Raw genomic sequence first — 13,239 nt, forward strand, 5'->3', positions numbered from 1 at the left:
TTCTTGTAATATGTTACTGATTATGTAGCCTGAGAACTTACCTGTCAATGATGATATCATTACACATAAGTGAACGGCTAAAAATATTGACCTTTTATTTATTTATTTATTTATTTATTTATTTATACCCCACTTTAATCTCACCATAAAACACTAGTATACAGTTTAAAATATGCAAACATATAAACATTGAAACAGAATTAAATATCAAGAGTATTAAAATTCACAGTTAGAAACCATTCAGACATATTCAATGCTAGTCAAAGTTAAAACCACAGCCCTCCCCCCCCCCCCAATTGATCTTAATAACCTTCTTGTTCGAAAGCCTGTCTGAATAAAAGGGTTTTAGCCAGCAACTGGAAGGACAGCAGAGAAGGGACCATTCTGGCAGGTAGTTCTAGAGTTGAGGGGCAGCCACAGAGAAGGCACACTCTCTCATTCCCATTAACTGAGCTTGAGATGGAGGTGGGACCGAGAGAAGGGCCTCTCCTGAAGATCTAAGGGCCTGGGCAGGTTTGTACAAGGGGATACAGTCAGCCAAATAGCAGTATTGCCACTCGATGGCTGCCTCAAAAGTTTGATTTTATTAAGTATCATATCTATCCTTTGCACTGGGATGTTTCCAATCACATTGTGTGTCCAGAAATTTACAACTCTTCATTACAGAGAGAGATATCAGACAAATGGTTGCATTTTCATAGCTGTCCCTACAAAGTAATTTTGGAAATTGCAGCTTTGAGGAAGCTGAACATCTAACAATTTTGCCTTCCTGTCTCTTCACTCCTGTATCAGTGCTGTACAGGAAAGTGTTGGTCTACCACAAGTGATTGCCTCTCTGCTGAATTACAATAGTACTTCCCATGCAGAGATAACTGAATATTCATACAGAGCTCTTACATTTTATCCTGGTGGAAGCCTTTCTGATGTTTCCTGGGACCATCCTTGGTGTCTTACGAAAAGCAGGAGACATCAAGTTTTTGTGGGAAAGAATTGAATATTTTATTTTTTAAAAAACCTAGCCTAAGCATTTCTTAGGAGCATCCAACCTGGAATTAAGGGCTATATGCAATAATAGTCCCAACTCAAAGAGACATGTTGAAATCAATGGGACCTACACTTTTGTGAATAACAAATGCTATTCATGTCAGTGAGTCTGCTTTAGTTGGTATTCACATTGGATTTGTTAGACTGCAATTCTAATAGTAATGCAGCAGATACAGTGGGACTTGGATATGAGTAAACATAGTGTACTGTACTGTATGCATTTCTTTACATCCCCTTTCCTCTGTGTCATGTCTTTTACATTGTAAGCCTGAGGAAAGGAAATGTTTTGATCTTTGTAAGCTGTCCTGGGAGTCATTTTCAATTGAACAGGCTGCAAAATGCTTTAAATAATAAATAATGCGCACCATTGAATCGGGCTTCTTAACTCAGGCCTATCAAACATTACTAAGCCTTGTGTGATGGCAGAATGTTGACAGAAGAATAAGTTACCCTTCAGAGAGTTGCAGAGAGCCCAGGGAGGCACCTGTTTTTCTTTAGTATGAGTTATATTGTACTAAAGAGAGACAGTCTTGTGGAAACATTTTAGGGAAGTGATTGCTGGGGTAGGTAACAAGAGGCAAGCACTAGTTAATAATCTGGAAAGCAAATTAAGAAACTAAGAAGAACTTTGAGAATAAGTGCAAAGTTGCTTCAACTAGTCACGTGAGGGAGATTACATTAGAAAAATGGACAGTGGATTCTCAGGACAGAGAATTCTTGGGACATGTAGCTGTCAAAAGCTGTTCCCTGAGGCAGTATTCAAATGCATGCTAGTCAAATTATTAAATTGCTTTTCTCTGTCCCGGTGGGGTGGGAGAAGAGAATTGATGGCTAGTAAGGTATTGCTATTCATAATTGTTCAAGCAGGTACTCATTCTTCCTTTACATGTCTCAGCTGTCTCAGATGAGATACATACATAGCATTAGGACAGGTTATCCAGTGCAGCACCTGTTTCATAACAATTATTCCATTTCTCAAATTATTGTTTCAAGTGTTCAGCAAATGCTTGTCTCTCCCTTGTACTTTGACAGGCAGGAATTTGTTCTAATGTGTGTTAGACCTGGGCACTCCCATATGTGATAGAACAATTCCACTCTAAGATAGTTGAGTTCCTCTCGGCAATCTTACTTTATCACAATGGTCCCAGGTTTCACTTTTTGTTTCCACTTTGCCATGCTTTCAACCTTGAATGTGCTACCCTTGAATGTGCAGGGCTTACTATCACAACTCTTGCTCAAGCTCTGAGTACTCTTGACATTCAAATGCTGAAAAAGGAGAAATTCAAAAACGCTACTTTTCCTGCCCCTGCCAGTCTAACAAAAGGGCAGAGTGGTGGTGATGGTAAGAAGAAAAGAAAACTAACTTAAAGTGAAAAAAGGACAAGAACTTGCTAGATCCAACCCTTTTGAGGCCTCTCTGGGAACTAAGTTTCCAAACAATCCCAAAACAGGTGTTGTGTGGTTTCCAGGCTTTTTGTTGATGTTGTATCAGAAGCAACTTGAGAAACTGCAAGTCGCTTCTGATATGAGAGAATTGGCCATCTGCAAGGACATTGCCCAGCGGACGCCCAAATGTTTGATGTTTTACCATCCTTGTGGGAGGCTTCTTTCATGTCCCTGCATGGAGAGCTGGAGCTGATAGAGGGAGCTCAACTTGCTCTCCCTGGATTCGAACTGCTGACCTGTTGGTCAACAGTCCTGACAGCACAAGGGTTTAACCCATTGCACCACCAGGGGCTCCTATAGCTATAGCTGGCATATTCAGAGGATCTGATGGTACTCAACCCATTACATTTGTTTAACAGACAATGGTTCTTTCCTCCCACCTTGGACCTTACACAAGAATATATACTCCACTTGCTTGACTACCTTCAGATCCTTTAAAGATGCCAGCCATAAATGCAGGTGAAATGTCAGGAGAAAATGCTGTTAGAACACAGCAATACAGCATGGAAACGACACAGCAATCCAGTGATTCCTGCCATGAATGCCTCCAACAATACATTGAACAATCCCAAAACAACTCTGTAGAGACTGTTCAAGCCTTGCTTTTCTTCACAAGGTGAAGGGATTTGTCTCCTCAGTCTCCCTTTACCCTATTACAATGGTTGAATTTTCACAGCACATGAAATTACTACCTTAGTTAGGTTGTTGTTGTTGTTGTTGTTGTTGTTGTTGTGTGCCTTCAGATTATTTCCAGGTTATTGCTGCTTTCTTGGCAAGACTTGATCATTACCTGGTGGTTTTCTATGGTTGAGCAGGGATTTGAGCACTGGTCTCAAAGATTCCCAGTCTGACACTCAAACTACTACAGTACATTGACTCTACCATCACCACCACCACCAAGTTACATCATGTGACTCTATTCTCCAAGCCTACTGATTCAGTTTTTTTCCTCAGAGACTAGACAAATCCTTCCATCATCTGAGATACTTTTTCTTAGCAATTTCATACAGGTGAATAAAGAGTACTAGAATAATTCAGCATCTTCTGTCATATGTTCTTGCTACTGATTTCCCATAGGATGGCCTACTTGTGGCTTTGATTTGCTTTGATTTGCTCCTCCACTAAAACAGAGCAATGGTACTTTTAAAAAAGAGGAAAAGCAGAGTCAGCCATTAAGAAGATGCACAAGGATAAAATAATAACTTTAATAACTTTATTTGCATTTCACCCTGCCTCCCCAAGCGGACTCACATATCTGGATCTTTTTAGCCATGTGCATCTTTTAGAGTGTTGGGGAAAACATATACATTGACTATAGAACTGTATTTGAAACACAGGAAATTATTCTGCCGTTGGATGCATTGTTTGTCGCCTTTAATTCAGCTGCTCTGGAATGAAGGATGTTAGAGTCTTCTGGTGATCTGGGGTGATGCTTGGATGAGGTTTCTCCTTAGAGGAGGAGCAGAAATTATGTCACCACCACCAACCCCGCACCAGATTTTATGGCAGGGAATTTTCACCATCTGTCCATTTGCTGACTTGGGATGCTGCGACTTGCAGCTCAACACCTAGGACTATGAAATGAGGCTGGCTAGCCACAATTAATCACATTAAAAATCCCTCATGGAAATGCTTCCTTGGAGACTAGGACGCAGAACAATGGCTTCAAACTACAAGAAAGGAGATTCTATCTGAACATGAGGAAGAACTTCCTGACTGTGAGAGTCATTCAGCAGTGGAACTCTCTGCCCCGGAGTGTGGTGGAGGCTCCTTCTTTGGAAGCTTTTAAACAGGGGCTGGATAGCCATCTGTCAGGGGTGATTTGAATACAATATGCCTGCTTCTTGGCAGGGGGTTGGACTGGATGGCCCATGAGGTCTCTTCCAACTCTTTGATTCTATGATTCTATGAAATGAGTAAAAAGGAGAAGCAAAAAGGACAGCTGTACTCTTCACATGCACAGTTTTCTATTCTAGTATCCTCTTGGTAGAGAATGAGCCAAATCAAACCGCTACCACCCACACCCCCAATTTCATTTATTTATTTATATACTTATTTACTTATCTACTTATTTATTTATTTATTTAATGTCAGGAGCAATTTGAGAAACTGCAAGTTGCTTCTGCTGTGAGAGAATTGTCCGTCTGCAAGGATGTTACCCAGGGGACGTCCAGATGTTTTGATGTTTTACCATTCGTGTGGGAGGCTTCTCTCATGTCCCTGCATGGGGAACTGGAACTGACAGAGGGAGCTAATCCATGCTCTCCGCAGATTCGAAGCTCTGACCTGATGGTCTTCAGTCCTGTCGGCACAAGGGTTTAACCCATTGCGCCACCGCCCCAATAGCTCATCATAATTTTGGGTAGGGTGCAGGCACTATATTGTAAGAATGCATGTCCTCCTACATCTTGCCCTTTATGTGAAATCCTTTTGACATAAAGGGGGGCATCTTATTTTGTCGCAGAATAGCAAGGTGAATTGGAAATATGTAGCTGAGGGCATATGTGCTCAAGTGTTCATTTGTCTTGACCTTCATGATTACTTCAATATACTTGAAGTCCAGGGTGGTGGCTTGCACATTCCTCTTTCATACCATGGGTTTTGTCTTCAAACTTTAACATGTGCTACAAACCAAAAACAAAAACTCCCAAACTGAGATTTGTGACTTTGAGAGTTAAGGAATAGAACTATCATTTTTGCTGAATTAACTTTTTTGTTAGCATGAAAGGGATGTGCATTTTGCTGGTAAGAGCTGAAAAGATGGAAGAATAAATCCTTTGCCTGTATACGCAGGACTTGTATGCACCAGTTCCGTGAATAGAATTCTTTTTAGAATTATACCAGATAAGGATTATGAAAGAACACAAAACCCACTTTTGTTTATTTTTAGTAATGCTAAATCCTTAGAGGCTTGAAAATGCTGGAACTGAAGTAGCTAACCTTGGTAGGAACATTCATTTTGCCCTCGATTCGCACTGAAGCAGCTGCCAGTCTTTTGTCAGCTTCTTTGAAGCAGCTGAAGGCTCAGAAAGAAAGTGGGTCCTTCGTAAGAAAATCATATTTGTATGGAACACAAGTTTATGTTTCTCAATTTACATCAAGATGTAAGATATTTAAAACCTTGTCTTTGAATAGAGGAGGGGGTGATTGTTCTTTGGGGTAATCAAACACTTGCATCTACTCTGCTTGAATTAAGAAATATTGTCAAAACTCTTGCTGCTTCTTGATACATCTTTGTTTCAGGACAAAGTAATGTTCTTGTCACAATTATTCCTACATAAAGTTATGAAGTACCACAGAAATTGTGTTAATTTCAAATAGACTACAGTCAACCGCCCGGATTTGCGGGTTTCTCTTTTGCAAATTTGATTACAGGGAGCCCCCAAGTTATGAACAAGTTAGGTTCTGTAGGTTTGTTCTTAAGTTGAATTTGTTTGTAAGTCGGAACTGATAAAAGGTAGAGGTGAAGAAAGGGGTTTAAAATCTGGGTAAGGCTTAGCAGTGGGAAACTGAGGAAGGGAACAAGTGGTTGGTGCTGTTTGTAGGACAGTGACGGAGAACTATAAAGGCAGCAGGTGGAGCGGGGCAAGAAGGTGGATCAGAGGGAAATGGGTTTGAATTTTGGAGTCATGGACTGGTGCTGTTGGTGGGAAAGGATCCCATAGTTTGCATGCTTATGTTTGTGTGTTTGTTTATAATATTCACTTTCCCCCCACTTTTGCTGGGGTTCTGCATCCGTAATCCCTATAAATGTAGGGGGCTGACTATATATGAGATGTTTTCAAACTCTGCTCCAATGAGGCCCTGGGGTTTCATGATTGATAGTGAGGTGTTCCATGGTCCCATGCTGCTTCCTGCTGTCTCCTCTTTCTTCCTGCTGAGAAATGCAGGAAAATTAAAATTTTAAGCTGCCAGAAAGAACAGTAGTAGCGTCCTCTTGGGGCACAGACCTTTACTCCCCTGCCTCTCTCGCTGCCTGGACCCTCCCCTTGTTGCTCAGACATTCCCCCCCCCCCACTTCCTTTGCTTCCAAAACCATTTTTTCCCACTGTTTTTTGATCTGCTAGCCAAAAGATTCTTTTTTTGCTCCATGAAGATCTGGCTCATTGGCAGCAAGGAGAGGACTTCTGAGTCTTCTCTGTGTATCATTTTTAGGGCTATTGGACATAAATGGCCACATTTAGAGGGCACATTTACCACTGCTAGACCCCCAAGTTTCAAAACATTTGGGTCATCTATTGATTTTTAGGAAATTCTTAAACTTTATAAAAATAAAATCTCCATTAAAAAATAACCCATGAGAGGATCTGATTGAGATTCAGTAGTACCTCTCTGTCTCCCTCTGGCTTTCACTCCCCTGAAAGCCTGGCCACTTGACCCAGCAGCATCACCCATACCTCACCCTCCTTTCCCTCTCTCTCACTCTCTCTCACTCTCTCTCTCTCTATACACACACACACACACACACACGTTTTATATATTTAATTCTGAATTTTACACACACACACACAACTTTTTATATATTGGAGGTGGGGTAAGCTCAGACTTCTTGTGAGAGAGAAGGAGCACACACAGAGAGAAGCCATTAGAAAAATATATGAGAGAGATTCAAAGAGGAACAACAAGCAACTTACGGGAGCTTTTTAATTTTTTTTTTTATTTTAATAAAAGAAAAATTGGGAAGGAAGGCTGCAGTGCTAGACTAATGGAGGAGTACACAGGCCAGAGGACATACACAAGCCAAGTGAACTGGGGCAGGAGTACACGAGCCTGAAGATAGGCCAGGAGAGGGGATATTACATTGGCCCCCTCCCTCCTGATCTTTCGGAAAAGAGTAAAAACCTGCTCTTCGAGCAAGCTTTCGGAACTTCAATGTAACCAGACAAACACAGTATTATGAAATAATGAACACAGAATGGCATAAACAATGTAAATGGATAAGGAGTTGAACTGGAATACATTGATTATTATAGTTTTAATAGTTTTTATATGGATTTTATTATGTGATTTAATTGTTTTTAGCTGATGTATGTATGTATGTATGTATGTATGTATGTATCTTGTAGCATCTAATCATTGCCCCTTTGTACACCACCCTGAGTCACCTTCGGACTGAAAAGGGTGGGATAAAAGTGCTACAAATAAATAAATAAATAAATAATAGTCAGTCAAAGAGGTGAATGAAAAGAAGAGCTTTTTTGGTAATATTTTAAAAGTATTTTTGGGGCAAGGTGCAGGACTGCATAGAGAGAAGCAAGAAGATAGGGCTGAGGAGGAATTGGATTCTCCCCATGGAAACTCAAAGGAGTCAGCCCTCTCCCTTCAATAAACCACCCCAATATTTAAACAAACACCTCCCAAATACCCTTTCACAGCCCCCCAAATGCATGGCCACCCTCACTTCCTTAGTGAAATAGTAAAAAAAAAAAAGAGAGAGAGAGAGAGAGAGAGAGAGAAGGAATGAAAGATATTAGACTAAGAAAATTAAATTGAATTGCCAAAGGAAAAGATTAGAATTGAGTCCAAATGCAAGCAAAGTGATCCAAAGAGCAGTGCAACAGCAGTGCAAGAGCTAGCTAACATGTGAGCGGCTTTCTTCTTCTGATTGGCTGAGGTAGGCAAGAGGGCTCACCGCCTCACAGGAATCCCCTGTGCACATGTAGATACCACTCCATGCATCAAATGTAACTGAAAAAAACCAAAAGTAGCCGTGTGTTTTGTTACAGCCGAAGAAAACATGGCTGCCCAGCCCATTCCGTAATGGATGAACAGGTAGTAAAAAAAGCTGAATCATCTGGAGCCTGTTTTGAAAAACAGATCTGCGCACAACCCTACTTGGGAACAGGAACAAAATCTACAGTGGTGATGATTAAAATAGAAAATAGTGCACTGCTTTTATCTTCTGCAATTTACTCATAGCTTCTTCTCCATTCTGCTTTGCTTTGATCTCTCTCTACTAGCCAACTGTAACTTTCTTAATATCCGTTTTAATCTTGTGGGAATATCTCTGTCTTGATGTAGCCACCGAGATGTTTGCAATTTATTTTATATCTTACTTGCACATACTCATGAAGCATACCATTCTTGCCTGTGATAACTGACTGTCATGGCAAGTTGTAGCCAGCCAGAAGCAATCCCCAACTTTGCTAAGCATAGAACTGAATAACTTCTGACTCTTGCTGTAAAATGTCATATCCTTAGTGAGATAATTAGTAATTTGGACTACAATTTTCATATTCCGTTGCCAGTGGTTTTGTTGTTCGGAGTTTCCGATGGTTGATTATCCATACTTTTGGAAAGCCGTAGCTTCATCACTATGGAGTAATGGAAGGACTTTATATTGGCTATCTAAAAGCAGTTGTCACCATAGGTCTCAGAGGTGGGGAGATTTGCATACTGACTTCATTCCAGAGAAAACATTGAGTTCTCTCCAGGGAGATGTTCATCTCTATTCTAAGGATTCAGTCTAAGAACCATTTCATAATCTTGCTTTATCATGTCCTAAAATGTCCTCTTTCCTGATTTAACTTCCATTACTTTTTGTTGTTTTAGTTTTTGTGTTGATGCTCATCTCTGCAAAATCTTAGACAGATAGCTGCTTTCATTGTTCCAGCAAGAGCAGCAAAATAGTTTAGTGCTTTAAATATTTAATGAATGTATTATTGTATAAACTTTGGGAGTCCATTTCATTCATCAGATTCCTCAACTGTATCCTCATTTGCCAAGTTGGAGTGGGGAGGTGAGGCAGGGGGTAGGATAAACATTAAGGTCTAAAGGAAATGAAAGTACAAAGAGATTAAAATTGTATTGTCAAAGGCTTTCATGGCCAGAATCACTGGGTTGTTGTAAGTCTTCCAGGCTGTATGGCTATGTTCCAGAAGAATTCTCTCCCGACTTTTCACCTGCATCTATGGCACGCATCCTCAGAGGTTGTGAGATCTGTTGGAAACTAGGAAAATGAAGTTTATATATCTGTGGAATGTCCAGGGTAGGAGAAAGAACTCTTGTCTCTTTGAGGTAGGTGTGAATGTTTCAATTGGCCACCTTGATTAGCATTTAATGGCCTAGAAGTTTCAAGGTCTGGCTTCTTACTGCCTGGGAAGATCTTTTGTTGGAAGTGTTAGTTGGCTCTGATTGTTTCTTGTCTGGAATTCTCCTCTTTTTGAGTATTCTTTATTTACTGGTATGATTTTAGAGGTCTTTAATACTGGTAGCCAAGTTTTTTTCATTTTCATAGTTTCTTGTCCACATGCTTATGGATTTCAATGGCTTCTCTGTGTAGTCTGACATGGTAGTTGCTAGAGTGGTCCAGCGTTTCTGTGTTCTCCAATAATACTCCACCGCAGACATCAGAAGAGCTGCAAGACCGGGAACAAGCCACGAGAGTAAAGACAAAGATCCATCCAGAGGAAAAGTATTCTTACCATACATCAAGGGAACTACTGACCTCAAAATAATAATAATAATAATCATCATCATCTTTATATATCCCGCCACCATCTTCCCGAAGAGACTCAGGATGGCTTACAAGGCACATATAACAAACAACAAGTAAAAATGGTGCAAAAGTATAAAACAAATTACTTAAAGTTATAACAACACCCCCCCCCCCCCCGGTGAACCCATGTAGCATAAAATCAAGATTATACAATTTTAAAATAACAGTAGATAAAAGTAACTGCCATCAATTCACAAGGATCCATAATAGGGAAGCTGATGAAGAAACACAACTTACAAACTATCTACAAATCCACTAAGAAAATCCAACAAATGCTACGTTTAGCAAAGGACAAGAGGGATCCTCACAGCTCTGCAGGAGCCTACCGTATATCATGCAGCTGTAGACAAATCTACATAGAGACCACCAAACGCAGCATCCAAACATGAATCAAGAAACATGAAAGGCACTGCAGACTACTTCAGTGAGAGAAGTCAGCCAGAGCAGAGCACTTAATGAACAAACCTGTGTTGTTGTTCATTCGTTCAGTCGTCTCCGACTCTTCGTGACCTCATGGACCAGCCCACGCCAGAGCTCCCTGTCGGCCGTTACCACCCCCAGCTCCCTCAAGGTCAGTCCAGTCACTTCAAGGATGCCATCCATCCATCTTGCCCTTGGTCGGCCCCTCTTCCTTTTGCCTTCCACTTTCCCCAGCATAATTGTCTTCTCTAGGCTTTCCTGTCTCCTCATGATGTGACCGAAGTACTTCAACTTTGTCTCTAGTATCTTTCCCTCCAGTGAGCAGTCAGGCTTTATTTCCTGGAGGATGGACTGGTTGGATCTTCTCGCAGTCCAAGGCACTCTCAGAACTTTCCTCCAACACCACAGCTCAAAAGCATCGATCTTCCTTCGCTCAGCCTTCCCTAAGGTCCAGCTCTCACATCCGTAGGTTACTACAGGGAAGACCATGGCTTTGACTAGGCGGATCTTTGTTGCCAGTCTGATGTCTCTACTCTTTACTATTTTATCGAGACTGGACATTGCTCTCCTCCCAAGAAGTAAGCGTCTTCTGATTTCCTGGCCACAGTCTGCATCTGCAGTAATCTTTGCACCTAGAAATACAAAGTCTGTCACGGCCTCCACGGTTTCTCCCTCTATTTTCCAGTTGTCAATCATTCTTGTTGCCATAATCTTGGTTTTTTTGACGTTTAGCTGCAACCCGGCTTTTGCGCTTTCTTCTTTCACCTTGATTAAAAGGCTCCTCAACTCCTCCTCGCTTTCGGCCATCAGAGTGGTGTCATCTGCATATCTGAGGTTGTTAATGTTTCTTCCAGCAATTTTCACCCCAGCTTTGCATTCATCCAGCCCCGCACATCGCATGATGTGTTCTGCATACAAGTTAAAAAGGTTGGGTGAGAGGATGCAGCCTTGCCGTACGCCTTTCCCAATCTTGAACCAGTCTGTTGTTCCGTGGTCAGTTCTTACTGTTGCTACTTGGTCCTTGTACAGATTCCTCAGGAGAGAGACAAGGTGGCTTGGGATGCCCATCCCTCTAAGAACTTGCCACAATTTATTATGATCCACACAGTCAAAGGCTTTAGAATAGTCAATGAAGCAGAAGTAGATGTTTTTCTGAAACTCCCTGCCTTTCTCCATTATCCAGCGGATATTGGCAATTTGGTCTCTCGTTCCTCTACCTTTTCTAAACCCAGCTTGAACATCTGGCAACTCTCGCTCCATGTATTGCTGGAGTCTTCCTTGCAGGATCTTGAGCATTACCTTACTGGCATGAGAAATAAGGGCCACTGTACGGAAGTTGGAGCAGTCTTTCACATTTCCCTTTTTGGTATGGGGATATAAGTTGATTTTTTCCAGTCTGATGGCCATTCTTGTGTTTTCCATATTTGCTGGCAAATGGCATGCATCACCTTGACAGCATCATCTTTTAAGATTTTAAACAGTTCAGCTGGGATCCCGTCGTCTCCTGCTGCCTTGTTGTTAGCAATGCTTCTTAAGGCCCATTCAACCTCACTCCTCAGGATGTCTGGTTCTAATTCATTCACCACACCATCATAACTATCCTCAATATTATTATCCTTCCTATACAGATCTTCTGTATAGTCTCGCCACCTTCTCTTGATCTCTTCAGCTTCTGTTAGGTCCCTGCCATCTTTGTTTCTTATCATACCAATTTTTGCCTGAAATTTACCTCCAATGTTTCTAATTTTCTGGAAGAGGTCTCTTGTCCTTCCTATTCTGTTGTCTTCTTCCACTTCCATGCATTGCTTATTTAAAAATAGTTCCTTATCTCTTCTGGCTAACCTCTGGAATTGCGCATTTAACTGGGCATATCTCCCCTTATCCCTGTTTCCTTTTGCTTTCCTCCTTTCTTGGGCTACTTCCAGTGTCTCAGCAGACAACCATTTTGCCTTCTTGGTTTTCTTTTTCTTTGGGACGTACTTTGTTGCCGCCTCCTGAACAATGTCTCGGACTTCTGTCCATAGTTCTTCTGGGACTCTGTTTACTAAATCTAGTCCTTCAAATCTGTTCTTCACTTCCACTGTATATTTGCTAGGAATGTTAGTGAGATCATATCTAACTGGTCTGTGTATTTTCCCTGATCTCTTTAGTTTTATTCTAAATTGGGCAATAAGAAGTTCGTGATCTGAGCTACAGTCAGCCCCAGGTCTTGTTTTCACCGACTGGATGGATGTCCGCCACCTTTGGCTGCAAAGGATGTAGTCAATCTGATTTCGGTGTTGACCGTCTGGTGAGGTCCATGTGTAAAGCCGCCTTTTAGGTTGTTGGAAGAGAGTATTCGTTATACACAGCGAGTTTTCCTGGCAAAATTCTATCAGCCTGCGTCCCGCTTCATTTTGTTCTCCCAGACCATGCTTGCCTGTGATCCCTGTTGTCATTTGACTTCCCACCTTCCCACCTCCAGCAAAGGATCACCGCCTTGTCGGGGCGCTGGAGCTTGAGCACCTCAATGATGTCATGAGCGAAACCGTGAAGGGACACCCAAGACGGGACGGTTGTGGCAGAGAGGTCAGACCAAGCGTGATCCCTGGGGAAGGCAATGGCAAACCACTCCAGTATCCTTGCCAAGAAAACTAAATGGAACAAACCTGTACACAGCATATTATTTGAGAACACAGAAATGCTGGACCACTCTAACAACCACCATGTCAGACATTCCACAGAAATATAAACCTTATTTTCCTAGTTTCTAACAAGGCCTCACAACCTCTGAGGATGCCTGCCACAGATGCAGGTGAAACATCAGGAGAGAATGCTTCTGGAACATGGCA

At 41.6% G+C, this 13,239-nt stretch overlaps 1 protein-coding gene across 1 annotated transcript in view; it reads left to right on the top strand.

Moving 5' to 3' along the window:
- The window catches only part of DTWD2 (DTW domain containing 2), a 107,232-nt gene that overhangs the window by 56,209 nt on the left and 37,784 nt on the right, over positions 1-13,239 (top strand). The window lies entirely within an intron of this gene.

The sequence above is a fragment of the Anolis sagrei genome, chromosome 2 (genome assembly GCF_037176765.1).
Source record: "Anolis sagrei isolate rAnoSag1 chromosome 2, rAnoSag1.mat, whole genome shotgun sequence".
Lineage (NCBI taxonomy): Eukaryota > Metazoa > Chordata > Lepidosauria > Squamata > Dactyloidae > Anolis > Anolis sagrei.